This window comes from Botryllus schlosseri, chromosome 2, assembly GCF_051294905.1.
Source record: "Botryllus schlosseri isolate E-star chromosome 2, Bs_hap1, whole genome shotgun sequence".
Taxonomy (NCBI): Eukaryota; Metazoa; Chordata; class Ascidiacea; order Stolidobranchia; family Styelidae; genus Botryllus; species Botryllus schlosseri.
In genome coordinates this window covers 33,226,168-33,251,502 of record NC_137237.1, presented here as the reverse complement: position 1 = coordinate 33,251,502, position 25,335 = coordinate 33,226,168, and the positions used below count along the sequence as shown (strand labels likewise).

At 41.1% G+C, this 25,335-nt stretch overlaps 2 protein-coding genes across 4 annotated transcripts in view; one reads left to right on the top strand and one right to left on the bottom strand.

The window, feature by feature from the left end:
- Positions 1-25,335, bottom strand: part of LOC145434474 (lysosomal leucine aminopeptidase-like) — a 229,069-nt gene that overhangs the window by 12,830 nt on the left and 190,904 nt on the right. The window lies entirely within an intron of this gene.
- The window catches only part of LOC145434472 (sarcoplasmic/endoplasmic reticulum calcium ATPase 1-like), a 402,254-nt gene that overhangs the window by 345,767 nt on the left and 31,152 nt on the right, over positions 1-25,335 (top strand). The gene's annotated exons all lie outside the window — the stretch shown is intronic.

Genomic DNA, 25,335 nt, shown 5'->3' with positions numbered 1-25,335 from the left:
TTTCGAAGGTGACTCGAGTCAAGTCAAGTCACTCGATTTTTGGAGGTGACTCGAGTCAAGTCGAGTCAAGTCAAGTCAAGTTACGAGTCAAGTCACAATTCAAGTCAAATTGAATTTTCGACGTATGAGTCGTGATTCAAAGTCCTGACATTTTGCCAGCTGCGTGAAAGACAGATTAATTGGCCATTTAGCTTGAATCAAATAACGAATATAAAGTTAAATATACAAGCAAAAAGGCGATGTATCGCACACGCACTCGTAAAACTGCTAATAAAATACGTGATTAACTATAGTTACATGCTACAGTCTGTTATTATCAGCCAAAATAGAGTATCGAATACGAAGCTTCGAGAAGTTTGAACAAATTGATATGGTACCCATCTACGCAACTCCGTGAGAGTATAAGCGCATAAACTATATTCATTCGATTTAAATCATAGAGGAGGTTTGGTAAAGGTGAGCACTGCCCAATGTAAGCGTTGAGTCGACTAAGAAACAGAGATACGTTTCTATTACTCTACTACTACTACGACAACGTAAGCCGTGATCATTTCGTTTGCGGTCAATTTATTTGTGATGTAACGATGGAGGACCAGTGAAATGTAGGCCTACAATAAGTGAATGCCTAGTTCAGTTTTCCATGGCCTAGTTGCTCTCACAAGTGTCAGCGCCGTATCGCGAATAATCTGAACGTAGACATGATACAAGGATTTAGTCGACACAGTTTGCTTATTGATGACTTGAAATTGACTCGAAAATTTTGCTCCGAGTCACGAGTCAATCCACATTTTTGAAGTGTAGAGTCAAGTCAAGTCAAGTCATTTTTGCAAAGTGACTCGAGTCAAGTCAAGTCATACGAAAAAGTTGACTCGAGTCTGACTCGAGTCAAGTCATGACTCGAGTCATCCCAACACTGAATTGAGGTAAATTAGACTAAAACTTGAGGGGGTCCGCGGGGTCCGTCACCGTCCAAAAGGAGTCCGCGAAGGCAAAAAGGTTGAGAACCACTGATCTAGCTTAATATAACGGACGTTGTCGAGAAAGTTATACCTGAGAATCGATACTGAATGTGGTAACGCCGTGATGCACACACACGACCTGTTCATATGCATAACATGCCTGCATTGCATATATTGCGTTCTCAGTAATGTCCATTCTCGGTGGTCTCCATTCTCGGTAATGTCCATTCTCGGGATTGTCCATTCTCGCTAATGTCCATTCTCGATATTGTCCATTCTGGGTAATGTACATTCTCAGTATTGTCCGAACATCGTCTTTTATGATGTGGACACAAGCAAATCTCACGGCTCAGTGCAATTGGTTTACGTCACACTTTCCATTTGGTCAAAGGCAATTTGACGGTGATTTTTGACCGGCTTGCCGAGCATTAAATTTGATAAAACGGGTATCAAGCTATCAACCGAAAGCTACCGTTGTACTAATTACGAAAACATAGATTTTATTCTGCGCTCGTGGTCCCCCCCCCCCCCCCCCGCCACAAAAAAATCAGCCTCGAATGTTGAATTGTAACAAAATTTGGTATTGTGACGCAACGATGCCGTATGAGCAGCTCAGGAGCAAATGCGCAAGAGAGTGAGAGGGGCAATGCTCAATCGGTTGTGCAAGAATGGCTAATACGTTTGCGGTTTGCGCTGCTTCTCACCTGCTCCCAGACGGCCTTGTTGCGTCACAATACCAAACTACGTTACAATAACCCTTTAATTGCCTTGAACGTAACAAACCCCACCCACATTAACATCGCAACAAACGCAATACGAAGATGGTCACTGATTGATCTCTCGATTGCTTCGACTGATATCGCAAACAGGTGCACTGTCAGCGTTACGAACGACCTGATCGACAGTGACCACGCCGTTATTCACATATCCTATGCGATGCGGATCGTTAATTCTGTACAACGTCCACCTAGATGGAATATGAACAAAGCAGATTGGGAGACATTCACGCAAAACGCTGAAATGTCCTACCCGATACAATATAATTCGGCGAACATTAATGAGGCATGTGATAACTTCACACAGAAAATATTCCAGGCGGCTAGTATATCTATACCAATGAAACGTAATCATAAAAAGAACCCAGTTCCCTGGTGGAATGAAGAATGCGATCGGGCCGTCAGAAGGAAGAAAGCCGCTTTCCTCAAGATGAAACGTACTTTCGGCATCAAACATATTATTGAGTTCAAACGTCTTCGCTCACTCTGTCGGAGAACAATATTGGAAGCAAAAAAGTCATCATGGAAAGCGTTCTGTGAATCACTCGGCGATAAGGCGAACCTCCGGCAGGTCTGGAATATTGCACGATCCATATCCGGAAAACGAACAACTGGTGCAATCCCTGATCTACAGGTGGGTACAAGTAGGCTACTGTAAAGTCAGAGAAGGAAAAGGCAGATGCAATAGCCCAAGCTTTCGAAAGCGTTAGTAGTAACTCTCAACTTTCAGAGGAACTCAGACTTCGGAGACAACAGCTAACCATTGGACATTTAATCAATGACGATAGCAACCACCAATTTGACTGTCCCTTCACGATAAATGAGTTAACTAAAGCCATCAAATCCAAAAAAAGCTCTTCTCCTGGCAATGATATGATCAACTATACTATGTTTAAGCACTTGCCAACCTCTGGCTTGACAAGCATGTTAGACATTATAAACCAGTCTTGGAACTCTGGACAAGTTCCTCGGACTTGGAAACAATCCACAGTAGTTCCTATATTGAAGGGAAATAAAGACCCATCCCTTACAAATTCATACCGCCCAATCGCGCTAACGAGCCATTTCAGTAAAGTCATGGAATCTATGATCGCTCATCGTCTATCTTGGTTTTTGGAAACCAACGATTTACTTCACACCTCTCAATGTGGATTTCGACGTGGTCGGAGGTGTCTCGATCATGTAATCGCTCTGCATGATGAAGTCTACAAAGCAATTCACAACGGACGTTCCACAATTGCAGTGTTCATCGACATTAAGAAAGCATACGACACGGTTTGGCGACAAGCAGTTATTCACAAACTATTTCTATTAGGAGTCCGAGGTAAGATCTTGAATTGGTTGAACCAGTTTCTCACTGACAGGTCGTTTCAAGTACGGCTCGGTACTACACTATCAGAATCGTTTATTACGGAAAACGGAATCGCCCAGGGAAGCGTCCTCAGTCCTCTACTCTTCGCGGTAATGATTAACGACCTCCCCGCCACTGTGACTTCACACTGCCGATTATACGCCGACGACATTGCATTATGGCAAAGTGACCTAAACATTGAAGCTATCGCTTCTGAGATACAGATATCACTAGAATCAGTACACCAATGGTGTAGGAATTGGGGATTTGAAATCGCCAGTCAAAAAACCGTCGCAATGCTTTTCACCCGGAAAAGGAAAGTAATTCTTCCCAATCTACGTATGAGAGATCACGTGGTCACTTGTGCGGATACTTACAAATACCTTGGAATAATATTTGACAAAAGACTAAACTATAAGTATCATATTGACTACATTGCTCAAAAATGCGAAAAACGGATAAATTTCCTGAAACTGATGTCTGGAACAAAATGGGGGGCCTCGAAACATGTACTTCTAACTTTGTACAGAACTCTAGTAAAATCCGTGATCGATTATGGAATGGAGGCGTATTTCTTCGCGCCTGTAACGTACCTCAAGAAAATCGCGGCAATCACTAATAAGGCATTACGGGTGTGCTGTGGTGCGATGAAAAGCACTCCGATATGTTCGATAGAAGCGTCGTGCAACGAGATGCCAATACACATAAGACACCAGTTTCTTTGTTTGAAATACCGATATGAAACTTTACCTAAGTCGAACCACCCAAACTCTGAATTACTCCAGACAACGTGGGAAGACACATACTGCCTATTAAGAAACAGATATTGTACGTTCAACTTCCTAACAAGATCAAACCCACTCGACGACCAGTGTATTCGCGGCAAGGAACTCGTTCGAGCAGCGCCTTGGACAATCGCAGATTTACAGGTTGATTTGTCATTATCACGAATTATCAATCGTCACTCATTCCAATACATTGTGGACGTAGCCTATACTGAACTAATGGGCTCATACCCAAACCATTTACATGTTTTCACAGACGGATCGAAGACCACGGATGCCACTGGTTATGCGATATTCGTAAAAGATCATTATTGTAACAATATCCCATAAATGCCAAGGAGGCCTGTCGTCATTTTCAGTAGAATCATATGCAATATTATCCGCTCTTCATTGGATCGAAACGAATAACGTTACCCGAGCTGTTGTTCTCAGCGATTGCCTTAGTGCACTAGACTGTATAGCTAACTATCGAACAGATGGACATTTTATCGTTAATCAAATCGTTAATGTTCTCAACAGGTTGACGAGTGAAGGAAAATTAATCACGCTCATATGGATTCCGGGTCACGCAGGAATTCCCGGCAATGAAGTAGCCGATCGTCTGGCCAAGGAGGCGACGTCGTCACACCGTGCCATCACAATTCATGACATCCCTATAGACGATGCGAAGAAAATCGCTTTACATAAATGCAAAGCTATTTGGAACCGGGAATATCTCGATTCAGAAACAGGAAGCCATTACAAAATCTTCCGACCAAATCTGGAGGTGAAATTACCATCAGTCCCACCAAGACGCAGCGAAGCTACGTTGTTTCGACTACGCACCGGTCACTGCGGACTCAATGCACATCTCCACCACATTGGCTGCTCGGAATCACCATTGTGCGAGCATTGCGGTGAATTAGAAACGGTCGAACACTATATTATGACCTGCTCACATCTGACCGAGATAAGAAGAAAACTACAACGTATCGCGCAGACAAAGAACGTACCGTTCCAGCTATATAACCTTTTAACGGACATCAACATTATTGCCGATCTACTGGACTTCATACGAGAGTCAAAGCGTCGCATTTAGCTATGTACTCATCTTGTATTTTCATGACATTTCATGCTATCATTTTGATCAAAATATCTAAATCGCCGTGGTGCAAAAAGCCTTCGATGCGAAAAGCACCACTAAATGTTTTTATACATAATAATAATTGGAAGAAAATATGGGAAACCAAAAAATTGCACAACTCAAATGCAAATTGGATACAAGACCTCCACACTGACCATCTACAAACACCAGAACAACAATGGTCAGAAATCACAAAACAAGAAATCAAGGAGGCCCTAAAGAGTTCACTGAACTGGAAAGCAGCTGGTCCTGACCAGATCAAAAACTTTTGGCTAAAAAAACTAACTGCAACACATAATTACCTAGCGTTGACCTACAATGAGCTTTTATCCTCAACCAGCTCGCACGAGATCCCAGCCTGGTTCACACAAGGGATCACCTATCTTATTCCAAAAAACGAAAACACCAGGGACCCCAAGAACTACAGGCCAATAACATGCCTGACAACCATGTACAAAACACTGACCAAAATCCTGGCAAAACGAAGCTACAAACACCTAGAAAATCTTCTACCGCCTGAGCAGAAAGGATGCAAGGAAGGCGCCCTTGGCTGTAAGGACCACCTGCTCCTTGACAAAACCATTCTTGAAAACTGCAAGAGGAGACACACTAACCTCAGCATGGCATGGATAGATTACAAAAAAGCTTTCGATTCAGTCCCTCACACGTGGATACTGAAAACAATGCGTATGTACAAAATGAATCCGATCATCATCAGATTTATTGAAAATTCAATGAAAAATTGGCATACAAAACTGTTGATCAAACATGACCAAGGTGAAACAGAAACCTGTACAATTCAGATATGCAATGGTATCTTCAAGGCGACTCATTCTCACCACTTCTATTCTGCCTCAGCTTAGCTCCACTCAGTGAGTTGCTGAGAAAAAATGAAACAGGATACGTGATGAAAAAAGCAGCAAATTCTGAAGGTCAAAAGATTCATCACCTTTTGTTCATGGATGATCTGAAACTGTATGCGAAATCCGACACGGACCTGAATAACCAAATGAAAATTGTTCATGAGTTTTCGGAAGATATAAAAATGAAATTTGGCTTGGATAAATGCTCAAAACTTACCATACGACGCGGAAGAGCCACCAGCACTGGCGACATGAACTTCAAAATGGACGAAACCATAACAGAATTGAATGCCGAAGATCACTATAAATATCTAGGGATCTGTGAAAGCGACAACATTAAACATGCTGCAATGAAATCAAGTCTAAAAAAAGAATACATCAGCAGGCTCAAGTCAATTCTCAAAACTGAACTCAATTCCAAAAACAAAATCAATGCCATAAACAGTCTTGCAGTGCCTGTCTTGAGATATAGCTTTGGTGTGGTGAACTGGCGTAAAGATGAAATTAAAAAATTGGACACAAAGACGAGAAAACTGATGACAATGCACCACATGCATCACCCAAAATCTGATACACAAAGACTGTACATCCCCAGAAAAAAAGGTGGTCGAGGACTACAAGAAATTGAACAAACCTTCAAAACAGAAATCATCGGCTTGTCACAGTACATCAACAACAGCGATAACATTTACTGCAAACTCATTGCACAGGAAGACAAACAGCGCAAAACAAAATCTCTGAGCTATCGTCACGACAAGTACGCCAGAGAAGTCAACTTGGAAACAGCTAACCTGTACACTGCAGAAAACACTGTTGCTAAACCCACAACAATAGCAAAAGCAGCACGAGTCCGATACAAAAATGCAACGCTGAAAATGAGAGAAACGATATGGGAGTCGATGCCTCTTCATGGACAGCACAAGAAGTTAACTTCACAGCCCCATGTAGACGAGCTTTCATGGACCTGGCTATCCAGCTCTGGCCTGAAACCGGCAAGCGAAGGATTCATTTTCGCAGCACAAGACCAATCGCTTCCTACAAAATACTATCGCAAAAGAATTCTGAAGCAAAACACGGACGGCAAATGCAGAATGTGCCACAACCAAAATGAAACTGTAGCACATCTCATGTCCGGCTGTGGTGCACTTGCAGCTACCGAATACACATGGAGACACAATAGGATTGGTCACTACATTCATCTTGAATTATGCAAACATTTTAACATCACCACTTCGACAAAAAATTGGTACGATTACAGCCCAGCACCAGTGACAGAAAACGAACAAGTAAAAATTCTGTGGGATGTACCAGTTATAACTGACCGCGAAATCAGGAGCAACCGCCCGGATATAATCGTCAAACTAAAAAAGAAAAGAGAATGCTTATTCATTGAACTGGCTGTCCCAGCTGATCACAACCTACTGCAAAAAGAATCAGAAAAATACTCCAAATACGCAGACCTCAAAATGGAATGTGAGAAAATGTGGCGATGCAAAATAAACATTGTACCGATAGTCATTGGTGCTACAGGGGTCGTGAGCAAAAAACTCATGAGACATATCCAACAAATTCCGGGTAACGTTCGATTCGACATGATCCAAAAGATCACATTATTGGGCACTGTGCACATTCTTCGGAAGGCCTTGAATGCACCACTGGACTAAAATTACGCTTGTGAATCACAGCATAATTTCTGTAATTTCGATTCTTCATCTTCAATCATCTCTACCTCTGCTCTGTAACCCTTGCCAATTCTTCATCTGCTGCAATTCTGTAATCTGACTTCTCCGTGTATTGCATAGGAATAACAATTTGAATGTATTACTGAAATTTTAAAAATTTACTCCAATCTCGCCATTTTCCTTTGGGGGCAGGTTGCTCCCCGGATTATGTGTGTATCTACCAGTTTTACTGTGAATAAAGAATATAATAATAAGTTACAATGCAACATTCGAGACTGATTTGGGGGGTCCAGGACCACGAGCAGAATAAAATTCATATCTTTGTAATCAGTACAACGGTAGCTTTTGATTGATACCCGTTTTATCAAATTTTATGATCAGCAAGCCCAGGGGCGGGCAACATACGGCCCGCCGACAGTTTTCGGTCTTACGTGATGATGAGGCCCGCGTCGCCGTCTACTGGCATTTAGGCGCAAACATTTTCGAACATGAACATTAGCAAGACAAAGTGACGTTCTAATACAGGGCTGGCCAACCTTTTCGGTCAAAGGGCCATATTCGATTGATGAACTTTTGCGCGGGCCACTATCCGCGCGAAGCGCGAAAAAATTTTGAAGTTCTTAGGTCAATAATATTGTCACTTGACTATATTGCGGGCCTGCTGTATATCGCTAAGTTTGCAAGGACTGGGCTATTCGGCGCATGGACATATCGCTATCGAAAGCTGTGACCAACATGCGTCAATTATTTCGTGCCTAGGTTTCACGGTGGACGGTCTTACTGCGAGTGCAAACGCAAGGTCGCAAATGTTGAACGACACTTTGTCTCGTAATCGCGAATATAGTTAGACTCAATCTGATACATTAGGTGTTCTTCCATTTTCACAAAAGGGCAACAATATTAAAAACAAGAAATCGAGAGTCAACATATTGCGCCAAGCTTGTAGAAAATTTTTACCTTTGATAAATCTATCGCAAATTATTCTGCTTTATTGTAGTGTACGAAGATGTATCAATATGTGAATGGCTGATGGATCTGTCAATGCGTCGGAACTGATATTGTAGTCATCACATCTCAAGTATTGCGGCCGGACTAATCAAATTTTTGGTTGTCCTTGCAAGCTCAAAATCTGTGCAATCCATTTTTGATGATATTAGAAATTTCGGAAATTACCTCGCGGGCCACTCAAAACCTTCTCGCGGGCCACATGTGGCCCGCGGGCCACGGGTTGGCCGGCCCTGTTCTAATACAACTGATGTTCACCGCATTGAAGTAGCCACCCAGCAAACACCCGATATCCCGTGGAGTTACTGGTATGTCCACAATTGTTCCCACTCGTCCCACCTCCCACCCTCAGTTGCGGAGGACTTGCTCAGTATGCCCAACATTGGACGTCAATTTATGTAACTCCAGGTGACTACCAGAGGAAGTGAATTTTAGAATGCTCCTGTGCCAGTCACCATTGACCATTCCAGTGGATGTCATAATGGTGTGATGCCTGGATGCCACCTACACAGGAGTTCGTCAGGATGTCCCTACTTTCTATGAATTCAAGTGTGCATTGTGCAATCAATGCAAAATAGTTTTCTGAATACACTCATGAATGTCATGATACATTTCACCATTTGTAATCTATTGGAGTGAATACGAGAATGTTGATTGATGATATGGCGATGATTTTCTATCGCGCGGAACTTCAGAAGCCCGGCTATCGATGATCGCGGTTGCACATTGTTATAGATATAATGTACGATATTGAGACATACAGCTATTTTATTGTGACATTACTGGATCGAAATGTCCACATCAAGGCAAAATATATGTTATTTCAAATATACCGTATACCCAATGCATGTGAAATCTTCCGAAATGAAAACTTGACATCCGTTATAATGGTATGGTGATGACTATTCCAATCACGGAACTACTCAGTCTGCCCGGCTATTATCGATAATTGAGGCCGTACTGCGCAAGAGGCCAGCGATAATGCATATAGCTCAGTGATATGAGGCATTCCGATACCTGTCGAGTCTCGAGTGTCGAGCCGAGCACGCCTGTTGCTTGAAATTCATTCAACCATAAAACCAATAAAGACTGCGTTCTTCTGTCTGGCGAGCATGCGCGCGCGTGATTCAGTTTGAATTTGAAAGAACAGGTTTTGTAGTAATGGCGGAGTGAAGGGTTTATCACAGGGATGGTTTAGTTTAGAATAGGATACTTAACGGCGTGGATGGATTGTGCGTGCTATTGATTATTATTGATATTGTCGCTGTCATAAGTACTAGAAAGGCAGAGAGCGGGGAAGCTTGGTATTTGAGTGCTATATTTATTGAACAGCAACAGCCTCGGTCATCATTAACTGCGATAACCGTCATGAATTTCACTATGATTCTAGTGGCACGTCTGCGCCGCGGTTTATCATGTACGAACGAAACTAATCGACTCGCCGCTAATCGTAAACATATGCAGTACTTGAAATACTATATATAGCGATGAGCATGATCATGATAATATTTAATTATGTGCAATCATTGAAGTTCGATTTGCAGCACAGTGGGTTTCATGTTGTTGTAATATCCAACTTCTGTTTGATGTGTACGGTATATACTATGAAAAGTTTGAAAAGAATTTCCAAAGACTGCAAGATCCATGCAGCAAACCAGATGCAGCATCGAGGAATGTATTATAGCCTTGGTTTATATAGCTACATAATTTGAAAGTGTATTATAGGATGTTCCTTTACGGAATGTGAGATTGCTGAATTTGTGGCTGAAAACTATTGTTGCACCTATGGTAATGAATATTTGCATCCTATTGACTGGCATATTTATTATCGTATTCGTTGTAATTTTGTGTTGTGTCCACAACAACATTATAACCATTGAAACTAGTCGAGGTTTTCGGTGAACATGTCAAAATGTATGGCTTTATTATTAGTTTAATGTTAGGGTATTCTAGGAACAATCATTATAGTTAACCCAACTTTAACCTCAGCCTAATTTAATGATACCCCAATGCTAAACCAATTATATACTACATGGATTTTAACATGTTCATGGGGCAGACGGGTTGTCGCAATGTCGGCAATGTCGCCGTGCAACATACTTAAAATGCTTACTTATAACTTGCAATATAACGATAACTTATAATTTACATATAGCTTATCTATACGATATCTTGAAATCCCTGGTAAGAAATAGTAGTCGTAAAAATTATAGTCGCATTTATAGCTCATTGGATATCTTGCGCGTTCCTTGTCATGTATTATGAAAGTTTAAAATTGGTGAAAGTAGATAATTATTCCATTTGAATTTTCACTTCTTCTCGGACCTTGAGTTGACATTTATCTTGATATTTCGCCCATTACCTTCCAATAAGTATATTGCACGGAGACATTATGCCGACATTCACAAAATATATTGCACGGCAATAACATTGCCTACATTACAGCGACATTCACAAAGTAGATGGGCCCTAGGGAAGACTGATTGCTGATGGTCATGTTGTCATGAATAAGAAAGCACACTATTGACCCTTATTATCAATGGACTCTTAATGCGGATGAGGCAGGGGCATATATGGGTCTGCGTATACAACATCGCTTCATTTTTAGCAGGAGTCTAAATATGGAACAGGCAATGTTATATAGTACTTTACAACTTCGGAGCAACGCATCCCAGTCGTGCATTGTCCATGGATTAAGAAGATGAATCATGTAAGTTGGAGTGATGATTTATGATTGTTCATGTTCATTAATCAGCGATTTATTAGCCTGAAAAAAGTGTCATAAATGATGCGCAAATAGACTCTGTGAGACTGTGACGGTGGTTCCCGTTCAGGATTTCGCCAGTGGTGCTCAAAATTGCTGCATGATATTTTGATATTGTAACTCTACGACCTGATGTTTCGTTGAATCCAAGTGTGCCATAATTCACAGTAACGCTAATCTGGTATACATGATTTCCATAGATATCTCAGGTTGGCTGCATCACTTCTGTTCTGATTAGTAGGGCTTGGCAAAATCGAGCACCTGAGTGAAGAGTGATTGATTCTGAATCTGGTGTTAAGTGTCAAGTATTCGATAATCACTCATTATGATGTTATACTCATAACAGTATTATGGAAAGTTGAAAACGTATCTTTTATGTTTCTACTAAGAACATACAATGATGCAATGCTAGTTTTACATCACACTAAATTACAGATAATTTGGTATATTTTCGACCGATACCTATTTCATTGCACTTTGTGACTATGCTGTGGGTTAATCATGACTTCACAGATATGTCATTTCCACTAAAGTGAATAGCTTTGTACTACGTATTTTGTATGCTACTTCCACATTGGAAAATGGTATCAAAGATATAATTTTATTGATAACTGTACTCTTGGTGGCAAAGAGCGTATAATTTCAGAAGGCCTACTTGAAAAAGTCATCTAGTTGGCTCGAATCAATAGAATTAATGGTGACCAGTGAACTCGGCCCATGACGAATTCGGCCTATTGAACTCGGCCTTCGGTGAACTGGGCAGATGGTGACTTTGTCAATACAAATTATTATAAATGTCGTGAATCGTATTATTAATTGAAGGCAATGGCGAATTGGTGGTGGCGGATATGTCGCATGAATGTTATTCCCACTGGGGGCGGTATCGTATGTCGGATGTATAAAATGTTATATTGAACGTACGGAGCTGTATAATGTTGACGAAGAGTGCAGAACGTCAAGGATCAGATCGCACATCGTGAATTAGGTGCATCCCAAGATTAGGGTTGGAGAGGCTTAGGTTTAGGCCGAGTTCACATCTGAAGGCCGAGTTTACCGTAGGCTGGGTTCAATGGGCTGAGTTTACTGGTAATCGAATTAATACTCGATTTAGATTCGAGTACTCATGTGCCAAGTTTGTACTTGTACACCATTGTTTTTGTTTTTTCAACAGGATGTTATGGATACCTGGCTTCAGTTCTTGACAAATGCCTTCACTAAACCTATTCTAATCATTTAAATTTTCTAGATCGACAATGTCTTCAATTGATGGCAACAACGTCAAGCAGGCTGTACGAAGAATGCCTTCTAGACTGGGGCCGAGATCGTTTGGAAAAACTACTGTGACCTAGAACAAGCGTTGCTTTTACTCTACAAAATCGGTGCTGCGCCATGCTCGGGAAAAACTCAGAAAGCAATCGAAGGTAAAAAACATTGAACAGACTATATAGAAACCAGAGGTGGTCAAAGTAATCATCTTTTGTACTGAAGTTGAAGTAATGTCATGAATTTATACACACGTAGATGTAACAAGCTACAAGGTGTGTCAAATCTATTTGAAATGGAAGTCGAAAATGAAGTTCTGAAATATTAATTACTTTTAAAAAGTAGATTTGGTCGATGTGTTGCATACGATTGCCCGACATATGAGCATGCGACACAATGGAAAACGACAGTTGAGCATGAGCATGGAACAGTTTAGCATGCGTCACTTCAGTATGTGACTTCATAACCCCAAAACTAACCCTAACCCGAAACATAACACTGAAATTAACCGCTATATATCTCGACCCCAAGCCCTACCCTAACCCAAGCTTAAATTCAACCCTAACCCGTAATTTAACTCGCATGCTCATGTGTCGCATGCCCGTATGTCCACAGACCGTTGCATACTCAATAGTTGGTGGGGTGATCAAAGTAATCATTGTTTGCACTTGAGTAGAAGTAGTAGCAACGCTGTTAACATCTACTCCAGTATAATTAGTGGTTCACAAGGCGACAGTGGAGCTTACGCGTAGTTCGTCAAAGCGAGAAGACATGCATTATCGGCACTTACGATGTACACAATCCTAATGTCATTTGTGGTAATCACGGTTTTTGTCGACTACAATGGTCATTTACACCACGCCGATATTTCTTATTTTTGATTCCGTAACCGTCGACTTATAGCACGGCACACTCCTGGCCTTTTGTAAGACACCGCTTATGCCAGGGGTCGCCAACTCAAAACGGGTCGCGCGCCACTTTCAAATTCCGAGGCCGCTGGCCGCATGAATTCAATATCGAGATAAAATAGGCCACACAGTTGAACAACCACGCTATCTTGTCACCTATACTAACCCCTAATGCAGTGGTTCTCAACCTTTTTGGCTTCGCGGACCCCTTTTGACCGTCACGGGCGCTCGCGGACCCCCTCAAGTTTTAGTTCAATTTTAGATCTATCATGGTGCAACCTTCATCCATCTTGTGCAAATATGAACTGTAGGCTTATGATAAACAGCGAAATAATGATTTTTATTGAAAATAACATCATACTATTTATGTGGAAGTTGGTAGATTTTTATTATTCCAAAGCTAATTTTGCTGCTGTATTTCTTGAAGTACGTGGCCCGGTGGCCGTGTCTTGTAAATCCGCGTCTTCGTTATGACATAAACGAGGAGTGCCGAAAATCATTTCCACAAAGATAGATGGAGGCTAATGGAATATTAACGCACAACGCTTCTGACGATACTTATGGTGTGATCGCAACATTTATGACACCAAAATGAAGAAACATATATTTAATGAATATATCACGTCCAGCATTTAGCGCAGGGACGGGCAACATACGGCCCGCAGAGAGTTTCTACCGCCAAAGTGAAATCCTAATCTAAACGTATAGACAAATGTTGTGCGCCAAACAATGGATCCAAGTTTTCCAACCTGAGAAATAACTTGTTCTGTTCGTTTTACATGTATATTTACGATCAAACATTTTCGACCATGAACAATTGAACATTAACAAGACAAGGCTGCATACCAATAAAACTGGTGATATGAATTTCAGGATTGGAGCGTAATGCTTTGATAGCAACGAAACACTCCTTGTTCATCAAAAAACCAGCCTTGTCAATAGGGCATCCGCAGTAAGAATGCACCGAATCTGATAGCCGAACTTTAAGAGCAGGTATATCATTGTCCGATTTATCACGAGTGTCAGCCAAAAATATTCGGGTTCATTTCAATATGAATATACTATGCAATTGTATATTAAAGTAATGTACCTCCAAGAAGCTGTTCAAATAGTGGTTATGTATATCACAGGATACAATGGATTTCGTGGCGAGGTTTCAATCCCTGCATTGGGACAAATTTTTAAAAAAATCGAAAATATTTATTTTAAACGACTGTTCACTAATTTGATGAGACTGACAACTTCAAATTCAGAAGGTTTCGCAGAAATTACGAAGTCACCCTGATTCACGTAAATATCTCCATATTTTTATTTTTCCCACAAACCCAAACTGAACGTCTCTAAACAGCAATATGTTTGTATCAGCAGGTTATTGGAAAATTGGCAAGGAAAATGAGTTTCCACACTACGATAGTTCATGTCAGACGATTATTATGATGATATGATTCATGAGGTTTTAGCAGTTGTGGTGAGAAACTGCCTCATTCTTTTCTCAAATTAAAAAATAAAATAAGAATTAGTATATCAACCATTTTGACATTTAGAGGTCTCGCGGACCCCCGGTTGAGAACCGCTGCCCTAATGAATTGATCTCTTGGTAAATTTGGGGTACCGGGCTTATCGAACACCTTGAAATCTTCATTAATATAAGGATTGCACAGTGTGTGATATATAGAATCGAAATTCGAATTCTCGGTAAAGTATTATATAGTTTCGAATACTGAAAATATATAATACTTTACTGAGAATTAGAATTTCGATTCTATATTCGTACACGAAATTTACTTTCACTTACTCGACTCGAATCATTGGAATTAATACTCAATTCAGATTCAAGTACTAGAATCATTGTGGCCACTGGCCAGCCCTAGTTATTCTAGGTGGTCGCTTCCAAACAAAGATGGTCGGAGACTCGGAGTAGTCGTAGTTAGTACTTCAGTATCAATAGCGATTTACAAGACATCAAACTACCTTTCAAGTATAAGTAGAAAGTGAAGTTCGAAAAAGTAGGCTACTGGGGTGAGTAGTTTCAAAAAATGGACACAGTCGAAATGTCGAGGCTTATTGTATGTAGTCGTAGCAGGGTTGTAATGAATCGAGTCATGACTCGACTCGTGACCCGATTTTCTTATGACTTGACTTGACTCGAGTCATTTTCGCAAAATTAGGAAATGATTTGACTCTACTCGAGTCAATCTGTATATTGACTCGACTCGGACTCGAGTCATTGCGCATGACTCGAACCAAGTCATATGACTCGAGACCAACATTTCATTGCAATTTCGAAGTATAGTAAAGTGACCACACTATTGGGAATTCATCTATTGGTACTTGTATTCGAAAATGCGACCAGAAACTGCTAAAAGTGAGGAAAATTAGTAGGCTATATTTTGAATGAGAATTGAGAACCATTCGATATCACCAAACACAGTTATAACAAGTGGGTTAACAAGGCTTTAACTGGAAACTTGAGCGTCAACACAATGACTTGGACTCGGACTTGACTCGGTGGTGAATTGAAAATGACTCAAATTGACTCGAGTCAAAACTATAAAATTGAGATTGACTTGTGACTTGGTTACAACCCTGAGTCGTAGGTGCATGCTTCTGAACAGAGATGGTCAAAAACGTAGTTGTTTTCAGCACTCAAGTAGAAGTATTTGTTGTGTCATCAATGGAGTAGAAGTAGTAGTAACGCCATGTATTTCCACTCTGGTACAAGCAGTGATTTACAAGTCTTGTCCAAACTAATTGATGTGAAAGTATAATTTCTGAAAAGTACTCAAGTATGTACTTTAGATGTTTCCAGGGTTGTAGCCAAGTCACAAGTCAATCTCACTTATATAGTTTTGACTCGAGTCAAGTCGAGTCATTTCCAATTACCCACCGAGTCAAGTCCAAGTTGGCGAGTATAGGGTCGAGTCCGAGTCATCGTGTTATGACTAAGTTCAACCACTGCGTTGACTGCTCAGTTTCCAGCTAAATTCTTGTTTAATCCAGTTTTTATAACTCTGTTCGGTGATATCAACGGTTCACATTTATAATATAGGCTACTGATTTTTCTCACCTTTAACAGTTTCTGGTCGCATTTTCAAGTACTGCTACCATTAGACGAAATACCAATAGTGTGGTTACACTAGTGTGTTATCGGTCTTAGCCGTCCGAGTCTCGATTCATATGACTTGTCCGAGTCATTACATAGATTGACTCGAGTCGAGTCATTTCCAAATTTTGAGAAAAAGACTTGAGTCACCAGAAATCGCAACTCGACTCATTGCAATTACAGCCCTGGGTGTTTCCACAAGTTGATTTGATTGGCTGACGCATACTCTGTATCGCTAGTTCAGAAGCTCTCCACACTCAAATAGACGCAGTAGTCATAGTATCGTCATAAATTTTCACTCAAGTACAAATAGAAGTAGCGATTTACAAGACATATTACAATTAATGCAAGTGGAAATATATAGTGAAGTTCTGATACATATTTCATGTGCTATGAAGAGTGTATCTACATACAATTTGCTGACATTGTTTTTATGTGCTTCAGGCAAAACAAGGACTGAGAAGAAACCTGTTGTTGCAACCAAAGTTTATTGCCAAAGACAAATACGCGCTCTTAACATGATGCGGTACAGCCGATGCATCGTTTTACGTCTTGCAATGGTAGTTCCTACTTATGATTGCTTATGTCTGTTTTTAATTGTCTTAGCGGTTGTCCTTTGTCAAATTCCTTTGACACGTTTCTTTCAAATTTCTCGTATGCACCTCAATTGGAATGTTTGTCATGTTAGTTAGTTAAAACTAGCGACACATTTATTTCATATTTTTATAATTTTGTGATCGAATTTTCACTTAATCCTTAACTTTGTTAAATTAAATAATAAGAGTTCTTTAATTAATGTTTTACTTGAAATTTGCAATTGTCGTTTTCCAGTAACCCAATATAAACAGTTTGTGAGCTTATATGATGTTGGATTCCATGTAGTTGGGATTCCATGTAGTGGGAGCAGAGCAGGTATCGAAGTGGAGGAGGTAATCATAGAGATCATTAAGTATTCCACAGGGAGTCCTGAGGACTTGAACAGGGGCGAATAACACGTCCGCAGTACGTGGACTGGCGTCCATAGGGAGTGGCGTCAAGTCACAGTACGTCAGGCGCGTCCATAGGGAGTGGCATGACGTCCACAGTACGTCAGCCACGTCCATAGGGAACCACGTGACGTCCAGGATAGGTCAGCCGCGTCCATGAGGAGTCGCTTCATGTCCACAACACGTCATTGCGGACGTACTCAGAGAGCAGACAGGACGTCCCTAGTTGTCGACAAACTCACTCCAGGGAGGTGACGGCCGTAAGTTACCGGACGTCCTGCCGGCAATTCCACCGGAAGTCAGCTGGACATCGAGTGTTTGCTGGGCAGGGGCAAATGTGGCCATGCCATTCCCAGGAGGACGGGTGAAGCAGGAGTTTTCAACAAAGTAATTAATAAGAATAAACCCGCCGGAAGTGAATAATCTGCGATAAGCTCATGAATGGATATTCTTATGCCATGATCAATGTTCAAAATTATAATTATACGTGCTGTAAATTTTCGAAGAAACCACTTGCTCATACACTCACAAATATCATTGATCAAATTCATTCAATTATATGCAAAAAATTTTCGCGCTTCGCGCGACTAGAGGTAAATTATACTGAATTTTGATCACATTCATATCACCGATATGCGCTCGCCCGTGAATCGGTCGCCCAATCTATACATAGTTCGCAACTGCAGGAATGTGTGCGTCTCTGAATTGTATGTACAAAGGGTAGTGTAGGGTAGGATGGACGGATCTGTGGCGCGTTCCCCCCGGGGGAGCTCCCCTCAACTCTTGAAAAAATTCAGGAATCCGGCCCGCCTCAAGTTCATGTTCCTCTATCCGGCCCGCCGGATGAAGAAGTTTCCCGCCCCTGGGCAAGCCGGACAAAAATTATAGTCAATATGCCTTTTATTTGACCAAGAAAAAGTCAGACGTAGACCAATTTCACTGAGCCGAGGGATTTGCTTGTTCCTGTCCAAGAAATCTGATCTCCACAAGACAAATGTCATCTCGCATTGGTTTATCGTCCTATGGGGGTCCAATACCAACGTTTTTTGGGAGGTCTGTTTTGGTCCTGCGTAGGCCCTATACGTGAGCGATACATCGCCTTTGCGTTCGTGTATACTCATAACTCAACTCTTTATTCGTTCCTCGGTTCAGAATAAATAGGGCTCCACTTGTATTTAAAACAGTTAGCAAAATGCTACGTCTTTGAATCATGTCACGTACGTTGGAAATTCAACTTTGGTTTGACTAGTTACTTGACTTGACTCGAGTCACGTTAGATTATCGAGTGACCTGACTTGACTGGATATGGAGTCAAAATGTGCAATGACTCGAGATGACTTTTGACTCAAATAGTGACTTGATCCCAACACTGGTCCATAAACACAGAGCCATACATGGTGTTGGAGTGGGAAAGTTGGTGGTCAAATCTATCGTCTTTGATGCAGGCGAACCTTGGTTCGATTACTGCCAATAATAGCACGCTTTCCAACCGTGGTAGATGTATCTTGGCGCCTCTCCTCTGAGTCACTCGTCTTACGGAGTAAAAGAGAAGGGTACCCCACGAAGAGCCAGTAAGAGCGTATAAAGAAAAAACAGACGAAAGATCAAGCTCGAACAATGTTAGCGTTGTGGTTACGACAAGCGCCTGCTACCCGGGTTCGATTCCGCGTCGGACATTCATCTGTGCTCCTCTTCCCCGCGTCGCAGTTCTTATGGCGACAGAAAATCCCAGAAAAAGACCCAATGCAAGAACGCACCCACCAAGGAATGCAAAGAGCAAGAATAAAGAGCTGCGGAAAAAAGATCGAAAAAGAACCGTGACATCGGGCGCTAGGTCGAGGTGAATGTCAGTTTCAGAGACCACAACCGGTAGTTCGGCATCTTCTACCTGTTCATTACATCGCATTGTATACATTGTGTGTTGTGTCTATCAGATGAAAACATTGTAGTCTGGCGGTAATTATTGATGATTAGGATGACCGGGCAGTAGCCGAGGTGGATGTAAGATTGTTAGTAGTTTAATTCAGTTCAGTTCGGTTTATAGGCAATTTTTTCAGTTTGATACACCACAAAAATTGCGATACAATGAAAAGATAGGAAGTCGTCGAAACGACTTGGAGTAGTCTTTGGAATCAGACACCCATACCTTGGTCGACCCGATGTGAAGAGTAGGCATGCACACTTGATGAAAAGTAAAAGAAGATAGTATATAAAAAGCAAGCGACAAGATTGGGTGGCATGTCACGGAAGGCGAGATCGATAGGTCAGGTCAGGTCGTGGTCCGGTGGTCTGGAGGGCGGACTAGTATTTATTTAGTACATATTGCTTGTATTTTAATTTGAATGTGGACAATGGACATGCTCGCCAACTGTTGGATGGCCGGCGTGATACTGTTCCACACGTTAGGTCCGGCATATTTGATAGAGCGATGATCTTTTCGGTCGATCATACGATATTTGGACGACATGGACGCGCCGACATGTTACATAAGAAACCGTAACTGCTGCGATACAACATCCTTCTATCTGTTTCACTGCATGGAGCTAAGTTCGCTGTATCCCATTGTCCATTGCATGTCTGGGACGTATGAAAATACATATCCCCACGATTACGATCATTGCGATTGGGATGAAATTTAAAATGTATATGTTCAGTGGTGCGTTACGACCAGAGATGGCCACAGTCCGGTTCAGGAGCCGGAGCCGGAGCAGGATTTCATTGAATTTTTACCTGGCCGGACTGGATCCGGATTTTGAATTTGCGGTGATGGTCGGATTTTAGCCGGATTTTTTGCTGCAATATGATTAATTAGCATTGTTATGGCAGGATTTTTTCGGATTCCAAGCTGGACCTTCAACAGCCGGACTCCGAATCTCACATTGCCAGCCGGATCCGGATAGATTCGGATCCCGAAATTTGGGAATCCGCCCATCTCTGGTTACGACTTACAGCTGTTCATGGCTCAATGACTGCAATACGATGAGCCGGTGTAATGTTGCCTCGTCATCAGTAGCGATCGTAGGCTTCACGCATGCTGCCTGCTGATCCTTAGCCTACTGGGTTTTTTTCGCATATGAGAACGTTTTTCAAGGTTTGTTAGCCGAGCCAGATGTATCAATGTCATGATATTGGTATTCTTCGAAGATCTCTCGAACGAATAATTTTTCTCAATGGATTATACAGGATCTCCTCATTCTCTGTGAGTTTCGTGAGGTGTCGGATGGGCATCAAATGAACTATATCACTGTATTCTGTGAGTATGTGTCTGGATTTCGTCTTGTCATCGTACTATGTCAAGGACATACATCACCATACCACTACCATAGTATCACAATTAGGTAAGCGCCGTAAGTGATGATTGTGTGAAGAAGTGTTGTTCTAGTTTAGGTGATAATACCTGTTCCAAGAACTATTAGCTAAATAGTGCCCTCTTATTTTGCCTCTGATTTACATGCTCCACAGTGCAACAGCAAGGTGGGTGTCTGGTTGAAAGACGCTTCAAGTCGTATATTCACCTTCCTCTCTTTTCATTATATCGCAATCTTATGATCTTTTAATTTGATGAACATCTTGATGAAATGACGATAGCCTAATAATCCATGCCATTACGTATATCTTTGTGTGACAATTCTGTATGTAGTATTGCGTTTATAGTCATACTCATGCCATCTATATGTGAAGTAATGTCGTATGTAATGCCTGTTCGGAATCGGTGTCCTGTGCTCACACTATATTTCATTTTTTAAATATTTTTTACTAAATTACTTTAACTTGGAAAATCATCGCTGCTCACCTGATATATCAGGCAAAAAGGCCAGCGATTCCAATCAGGCCTGGGGGAGTAACGTCACTCCTTTTTAATGCCTATTACTAGTCGGTTGAATTGAGAACTATGGTAATCTTATGGATGGCGACCAGAGGGCAGAGCGCACAAGTTGTTCTGATTTAGCCTACTTATACCTCTACTTGGATGTTCCAAGTTTACTAGGAAAAACTAGGCCTAGAATACTCATTTTTTTTACTTGAAAATGTTAACTGGCAGTTGAGTGCAAATTTACCAACATTTCTTCTACTTTAGTAGCAACATTGACTACTTTAGCCACCTCTGGTTGACTATTAGCCTCTAGTCTAGCTATAGTAGTTGATGTCTTGAGGATTGTCAGAATAATCTCAGTGAATTTTGTTTGCTCTTTTGGAACTTTGCGATAGGTTGGTATAGCTTGTTTTAGTCGTCTGCTTTGTTATGGTTATTACTTATTGTTATAGTGGTTGTCGATCAAATCATGTGTTGCCCATGTCAATTGATACTGAAACAATGAATTCCCAATGATTTATTGTTTGTGAAAATGTGTCTGAATTTCTGAGATAAGAGTAAAGGCTCTGACAAGAAAATCTCTTTTGCCAAACATGATCATCACGGCCCATAGCGATTTATGGGAGAGCAAAGGTGGCATTGCTGATGGTTATTTTATCATTTCATTATTACATTACAATGGTCCTTGCTGGGGATGCTGTGAACCCCCAACAGGTTCAGGTTCGTGTGAACGCGGACCTTTTTAGGCCAGACCGAACAATGTATTCGACTTCTGACGCTACATATTGAGTTGAGTGTACAAGGGGTTTCTATGCTTGCTACCGATATTATCCCATAGGTCTAAACAGGTTATTCATAGTTCACTGACTACCTACTCCTAGTTTCATTTATTTCTTGAGGTTGGGTCAAGCTCACAGCAGAGAGTCACCAAATATTCACAAATGCAAAGCTGAATATTTTAAGCAAACTTTTCTAACAAATCAAGTAAAATTTTTAAGATTGTCAATTTCTGTGCTCGTTTAGTGTTGATTTATTTTATGTGGTCGCAAGTTGAAATGCTTGTAATGAGGTAAAAAATTGTGATTTATGGAAAAGGTTCACAGTGCAGAACCTACAAAGGTTCGTTTGTGAACTTGAACCTCTGAATTTCTGAGGTTCACACACAGAACGTGAACGTGAACATCCATCCACACCATTCCTAGTTTTTACTATATAAAACGATAAACAGGACCAACATTACCATTGTTGTGGTAGACTTGTTATTAGCAGACTTGCTACGTCACTCGTTTCCCACCTCTCTGATCCTGTGGGCCCCTTCGGACGATATACCCGAGCCAAAATCCTCCGAGAGTAAAAGCTACTACGGTATTTCTATAAGGTCATTTTGCTACAAAACCTTCCTGTTTCACGTTTGGATCTCATTTTGCACTGACCGTGTGATTGTCGTATCATGAAGGCATGGCTAGCTAAAACAGACAAATTCTACAACCCTATGTTGCTACAGGCCACCCTTGCTGGAGTGGAATTGGTGGCAACACAGGGTTGTAATGAGAGTCACGGTTTTCCAATGATTCGAGTCATCTCAAAATACGATCCAAGTGACTCGAGTCAATCTGTGTATTGACTCGACTTAGACTCGAGTCATTTCGTATGACTCGAACCAAGTCATATGACTCGAGACTCTGACGGCCAAGACCGACATTTCATTGTCATTTCGAAGAATAGAAAAGTAACCACACTATTGGGATTTCGTCTATTGGTACTGGTAGCCTACTTGAAAATGCGACCAGAAACTGCTAAAAGTGAGGGAAATTAGTATTTTATGAATGCGAAGCATTCGATATCACCGAGCAGAGTTATACAAAGTGGGTTTCACATGACATTAACTCGGAACTGAACGGTTAACACAATGACTTTGACTCGGACTCGAGTCATAATACCATGACTCGGACTTGACCCTCTGATTGTTGACTTGGACTCGTACTTTACTCTGTGGTGAATTGAAAATGACCCGACTGGACTCGAGTCAAAACTATAAAAGTGGGATTAACTTGTGACTCGGAGCCTAGTGACTTGGTTACAACCCTGTGGCAACGTCCCACGCAATTTTCCTTTTCATTGTGTCATTATGCAGTATGCCCTTCAGTGACACTGTATTTACTGTGAAAACAGCCACCTTTGTCAGTCTGGGCCCATTGGTGCATTTATAACAAATTGATTTTCATGCCAACCGGGTGTTCAAAGTTTATAAGTTACTCTAATTTTGTATTTATGTTTGGTGATTCTTTGGTAAAAGCACTGCATCGGGAATTGCCCCTCATGAACACAAATCAAACTATTTGAAAGGCTTCCCATGTCACTTGGTCAATGCGCTCTCTTGGTTACGGGGTTACTCGTGGGTGTTGGTACGAGTCAAGGTCTTGGCCGGCTTCTCCTTACCCTTTGATATCATAATGTAGTTGACTCGTGAAGGTGCAATTTGAGGTAGGCCTACCGTTACACGGCCCATGATTTCTACTGCCAGGGGCAGTATGTGTGCCATATCAAACCCACTCGTCGATCTGAAACGCGGTAGCAGCCCCGAAACCCAACTTCATTCAGTGACGTAGGCCTACATTTACTTAATGATGGGAGAAATTTTTGATGTTTTGCGTGTGTCAAAGAGGTCCCTTACATTTGTGATGCTGCAATAGATTTTTGTACTTCGTCATAATTAACAATTGTAATTGGCATTTATGCCATTTTATATGTTGTGCCCCAGAGTAACCCTGATACAAAAATATTGAATTTTCATGTTTATATTGCCACCTTGACCTAATTGACTCGTGATTAAAGTTGATGAAAGGTGCATGGTGGAACAAAACAGACAGTTTCGAGGTGGTCCATCATTATTTTCAGATATTCAGTGGACATTCAAAGATAAGATATAGATAAGAACGTAGGGTAGTATTTTTACTGGGTACCTATTCTGAATTCTCTAGAACTGTTTGCCTTATCCTTCACTTGCCTATGTAAGAAATTCAATTGAAGGTTAGGTGGTTTGAGAACTCAGTATTACTTGCAAATTCACAGACTAATATGCTGACTTATCTTATCATCCTAGTCTAGAATTGATGTAGACCATTAGCCATAGTGGTGGCATTGCAAAATACAGTTAGATAGTGTGGTATTTTTAGTGGTCTGCAATCTGTCATCATGTGACAACATCGGATACCGTGAAATGACCCCTGAGACATTGAACATGCTGTCATTACCCAGCGTTTATTCTGGTACGGGTAAAGGTATCCGATCTTACTTGCGTCAATATGGGTCGTCTTGGGTATTATCTTTTGGCAATCTCTATCAAATTACCTGCACTGTATTATTTTTGGATGTCGCTTCACAGCTGCCGATTCTAAGACCTGCCTGAATATATTTTATTTATTTGAACTGCGTTTTAATTAACTACTATTCTTAGAATAACTGGCATATGGTATTTATTCATTACAGTATCGAGATATACTTATATAGAACGTGTAGGCCTGTGTAGTGACTGCAAATATCAATTTGCTGCACACCATTTCAATGTAGTACTGGAGGGCTATCTCTAATTGAAACTAGTCTGAGCTGCATTATCAGTTGAGTCCATGTCTTAGCGAGTAGGTAGAGTACGTGAGTACGTACTCTTGAATTTTGTACTTTGACCTTAGCACACTAATTGCCGCTATCCTATGGGGATACTTGAAACTTATGTCATTCACACAGTATTCTAGTATTTGTGATGAATGGCAAAAAACTAATTTCAATGAATAATCTGGTAATTTACTGTCTTTATATGATAATGTGAGATTTGTTATGTTGCTGAAAGTGAGATGTGATGAAAAACTATGATTGAAATTGCGATAATTCCTCACCTAGTGTTGCGACTCGGATAATTTAACATTGATGACCGGCGAAGTTGAATGGAAGGCTAG